The sequence below is a fragment of the Callorhinus ursinus genome, unplaced genomic scaffold (genome assembly GCF_003265705.2).
Source record: "Callorhinus ursinus isolate GAN/ISIS: 27379988/994484 unplaced genomic scaffold, GSC_fseal_2.0 scaffold4, whole genome shotgun sequence".
Taxonomy (NCBI): Eukaryota; Metazoa; Chordata; class Mammalia; order Carnivora; family Otariidae; genus Callorhinus; species Callorhinus ursinus.
In genome coordinates, this window is record NW_027397066.1 from 130,352,980 (window position 1) to 130,358,527 (window position 5,548).

The 5,548-nt window shown below is 41.0% G+C and overlaps 1 pseudogene; it reads right to left on the reverse strand.

Moving 5' to 3' along the window:
- Positions 1-559: 559 nt before the first annotated feature.
- On the reverse strand, positions 560-4,451 carry LOC112825782 (large ribosomal subunit protein uL29 pseudogene; annotated as a pseudogene).
- Positions 4,452-5,548: the final 1,097 nt, after the last annotated feature.

The window sequence follows — 5,548 nt, forward strand, 5'->3', positions numbered from 1 at the left end:
CACTTACACCTAATTGAAAACAGGAGGTACATATTTTTCTTGGTTTATTTTATTTTATTTGTGCATGGGGTTCAGTAGTTATTTTAACCAACTGAGCCACCCAGGCACCCAGTAGTTATTTTAAAAACAGGGCTTTGCCTTGGTGCCTTGGGTGCCTCGCCCACCACCAGCCGGTAGCTCCCACTCCAAGAGCTGACAGCTCTCAGCAGCGTCCTTCCCCAGACAGCTCCCCTCCACCAAGTGGGAGTCATGTCCTTTGGGTGGTTACGCCCCTAGATTTTCACCATCCTGTAGACTGCAAACCCTGCACCACGCGGGTGCGAATTAGCCCCCTTGCGTTAGGGAGTAATCATCCCTGTGGTCTGCAGTAGAGATTAACCCCCTTGCCTAACTAAGCCTGCCTCCCTCACTTCCTGACAGGCTCATCCTGAGAGCACTCCCTTAATAAATCTCTTTCCCCCAAATCCCCCATCCTATTTTCTAACCAGGCACTGTAGTATGTACAAATCATATATTGAAGAAATAAAAAGAACACACGAATACAGTATGTATTCCCGAGTAGATTTTTGTATGTCTATTTCAGCGCTATAAAGACGGCTTGCTATTTGGTTACTTTTGCTTTTGTCTAAGCTGAAGGGTGTTTACAGCTGAGAGTATTACTTGTGCTGAAAGGGTACCCAACTTTTCAATCGCGGTTTATCGGCTGTGATTCTATTCCCCCCCCTTCCCCTCAGTTTGTTTGGGACGATGGCTGTATTCAAGCCTTGACCGCCGACCTCGGCAGCGGGTAGAGCGGCTCCTTCTGCTGCAGTTTCTCGGTCTTGAGGTTTTTTCCTTGTGCTAGTTCAGCCGGTGGTGGTGCCTGGCACGTGTTTAGTGGGCCCTAGATCCCGGGCTTGTGCTTCTTAACAACTGTAGAATTTCCCGAAGTTCTCTGAGTCTGGTTGATGACAGTGAGAACACGGGCGATGGATTTGCGCACGACTTGGAAAGCTTGGAAGCCAAGCCTCCTGTCACTTTGGCGACACGCAGCTGGGACAGCTCCACCTTCAGGTTTTTCAGCTCTTGAAGCAATTCCTCTTTCTTTTTGCTGCGAAGGTCTGGAAGATCTCAGGAGTTAATCTTGACCATGTCTACACAAACCGCTGCTGCCGCCCAGGTAAAGAGGCAGAGGGAAAGAGTGTGGGTCTAAATATCTTAAATCTATGGCACGCAGGTAGATTTCAATTAGATTGGAGAATTATTGAGAGATTAAAAAATATTATTATGGAAAGGGCTTATTTTGGCATTGCTGGCTAGAGGTTTCAATCTTTTCCTAGCTAATGGATATATATCTCTAACCTACTTGAATAGTTCCCTTATTGTTTTACCTTTCAAGCATCCTCCAGCTAGGGATCTAGGAGACTGATGAAGTAGCTTCCACCTAAAACAATATGTATCCACATCTTGAAGCCATAATCTTCTATCTGCCCCTGTGGATTTTTAGGGTTACATTTTGCTGATGTTCTCAATTGTCCCATATGCTTAAAAGATTCCTCTCTTCATTATAGATATTTTCCTTCCTTCCCTCCTTCCCTTCCATCCTTCCTTCCTTCCTTCCTTCCTTCCTTCCTTCCTTCCTTCCTTCCTTCCTTCCTTCCTTCCTTCCTTTTTTCCATGTGTAAATTTATTAAGAATGCCAGCTCTGGGGTCTGACCATTTGGGTTGAATGCTGCTCCCAACACTAGGAGCTCTGGGCTTTAGAGCAAGTCATTGAATTGCTCTATGCTTTGGTTTCCTTATCTGTAAAAACATTTGCTTCATAATGCCATTGTGAGGATTCAATGAGTTAATACAGCTAGAATACATTTAGAATGAACGTGTGGTACTCCTATGTGGAATTTAAGAAACAAAACAGGTGAACATAAGGGAAGGGAAGGAAAAATAAAATAAGACAAAAACAGAGAGGGAGGCAAATCATAAGAGACTCTTAACCATAGGAAACAAACTGAGGGTTGCTGGAGGGGAGGTAGGTGGGGGGATGGGGTAACTGGGTGATGGGCAGGAAGGAGGGCATTTGATGTAATGAGCACTGGGTGTTGTGTGCAACTGATGATCACTAAAGTCTACCTCTGAAACTAATAAAAAATAATAATAAAAAAAGAATAGTATGTGGCACGTTATAATTGCTCATAACTGTTAGTCAATGTTTGCTAATAAGTAGTAGTTTGACACTACCCATGGCATTCTGAGGGCCATAGAGATCTCCATCCTTCTTCTTTGCCCCCGTGTCTCATGCTGCCATATCCCCATCTTTGTCAGGGTCAGAGTCCTGGAAAGCTCATTGCATTGACTTCAAGGTTCAGGACCTGCCCGGGACTCTCAGTTGTCCTTGCTGATTGCCACGTTTATGAGGTGTGTTCTTGACACTCCAGCCAAGCCCTTGACCCTTTGGCTCGCCCTATATGGATGCAGAGACCCCCTTTACTCTGGACAAATCCTGTTTCCTTGAGAAGGCTGACTAAGTCAAAGAACGTTTATCCTGACGAGGCTGTTTACAACTCTTAAAGTATCTAATGATTTTCAGGTTAGACATGTCCTTCCAGCCTTCATTTCAGTTTAAGTTTAAGCATGATTTGCCTCAACTTTTCTTAAAACCAGGGAAATCGTTTTAAGAAATAAGAAATATCAACAGAATGGAAGAGAACCAGAACACTTATGCAGATAGCATTTCAAATAACATATTCTATAGCTGATACACAAGACAGGTTATAGGTTATTTTCCCCTTCTTTATAAACAAACTCATTTCTTTTTCTGACGATAGAAACTATGCATGGACATTGAAGGTAATTTAGAACAGAGGAATAAAAAAATAAGAATTAATTACAATCCCACCATACTTAGTGAGACACTAATATTTCGGTAAACTTCTGGACTTTTTTTTTTCAGAATAAAAGGCTTGAATTTTTAAAAAATGCTATTACTACATTTCTATTTTGAACATGTGTTGTGTATACTTTGATTCTCATTATTTTTATCGCTATAAAATACATTTCTCCCACTTAACTCCTAAGTGTGCAAGAAACTTAAGACTTAAATCTTTTGCATAGGTGGGGGTTTGAATACAAACCGAGATGTTTTTAAGGATTTTTAAAATCACTGTTCTGGAAGGAATGAAAAAAGGAAGAGACCAAGGGCAATATCTCTTGAACCTTTCAGGTCAAAAGTAGAAACACAGTAGTTTGGAGTGGAAAGAGACTCACTCCCATCTTATTTTAACAAGGAAACAGAGGCCCAGGGAGTTTATGTGACTTGTCCAAGGTCACACCCCCACTTGAATCTCTATTTTGCTGAATCTCCTTGTCAGTGGCCCCATATTAGCTCCTGCATTTTTCTGGGTAAGGTACACAGGTTCTGATCTTTCTGACGGTGCATGTGAGTAGAAGGTTTTCCTGGAAATGTGACGTGAGTCTTTGTCTGTCTTTGTAATACGTAGATTTTTAGATGAACTCGGTCAATATCCATTCTATCTTGATGATTTTGTTTTCTGTGAATTTGGCATTGTCTAGTATGATCCAAAGCTGATAGGTGCATTTAGAACCATGATTTTTAGAGTTCTCATCTGGACATTTATAGTCAAGCAGTTTCCTTTGTGAAATGTTTTTCTGGCATTGCTGGCCCCTAGGCAGGCAGGATCAGAGGGCTTACTATGCATCCGAACTTTAAAAACTCCTAATTGAAAGCCAGCATTTAATTGAATTAACAAAGAAGTATAGATCAATGAGAAATATATTGGTTGCTCCACAAATGTCAGCGTAAACTCTGAACAGAATTCAGAGAAACCAAAATACTATAAATTTCCAAAGTCATTCAGAGAAAGCCCCATAGTTTAAGGTTGAGCACTATACTGCAAAACCCAAACATCATCATCGTTATTTTTATTATTATTATTTTTAAAGATTTTACTTATTTGCTTGACACACACACACACACACACAGAGAGCACAAGTAGGGGGAGAAGCAGGCAGAGGGAGAAATAGACCCCCAGCCAAGCGAGGAGCCCGACATGGCGACATGGGACTCGATCCCAGGAGCCTGGGATCATGACCTGAGCCAAAAGCAGACGCTTGACTGAACCACCCAGGCACCTGAGGATTTCTATTTCTTTCAGTTTCAATAGCTTTAAGCTCCTTGAGGAAAAGGGTTATTGTTTAATTAGTATTCATTCGTAAAGGATTGGTGTTGGCAGCACTGTGCTATGTTGCAAGAGCATTTTTATTACTATAATGGATATGGTTGAATAGGAGAGTCCGGGGGGGGGGTGGTGTTTCTATAGCTCACGTGGTTTTGGTGTGGGTGTTGACTGCTCCCAAGTACTGTCCCCCATAGTCTGGCCAAGGCATGGTGACTCATCAAAGTCATATCTTCCATCATCCTCACCAGTGGTTCTCACTCCCATCTCTGTGTGCATGATCCTGTCAAAGTGGTAAAACTCTTCCAGGGAAACCTGCTGAGGCTGCTCTCTGGCATAATCTCCATACTTTTCTCTCTAAAGATGGTGGGAACTTTTCTGGCTTCCCTTTGTGCCCCTCTCCCCCAAGCTGAAAGATATCCACATATTCTCTGTATACAATATGCCATATCATAATCCTTAAATTTCCACAGCTCTAGATACTTACGGGAATCACAAATTGTTTAGTACCTCATGGGAGAAGAAGGACATCCCCATAGTTGAAAGAACTGACTTAAAATAATTTACTCATATACCATGATTAGGTTCTTCATAATATGTAACATAGTTGCCAAATACATTTAAAGTGGTGAGGGTTGGCTACAATTTCTCTACTATACTATAATGAAAGAAAGTTTATGTTCACATACAGAGGTGAATTAAACTAAAGTTTGTTAGAATACAATATCTTTAATATGTCCTACAACTTACTTGAGAGGCTCAATGAAGTCCCAACTCTCCTTTCTGCTTGGGTACTCCGACCATACCTTGCATTAAAGGTGCACTTGAAGCAGATACAGCAGCATTCCAGAAGGAAAATTCTTCTATTCTTGTAGTTGTAATCAGACATTCATAAATCTTTCTGTATCCATGACTAGACAAAGGACAGATTAGGAATTTGAGCCTCAGATTCTACTCTAATGGAGAAAGGTGGAGGTTTTGCTAGATTCTTAAACCTTCTTCATCAAAGACTGATGAGCATATCTCAAATATTTTACTCAACCCACATGTCATGAATACGTTTGATTGTTTCACCAGTTAAGAGACAATTTCTGAAATTTATATGCTAGTCACCGGGCCATACTTTTTGGTTATAAAGACCCATGTCTGATACTAAGTATGATAATTACCAAAGTGTCAATAGTTGATTGACAGAGGGTAAAAGAAGTACTTATAATCGCAACTTCTAGAGTACAGATTTTTTTGATATAATGTTAGTTGACCATCTTGATCTGTGCATTCTTGATTAGGACACCTGCCTCTGGAGTTTAAACTTCAAGCCTTAATTAACTGCTGCATATATATTATCACAAAGCACATGCTGAAGTATTTAAAAT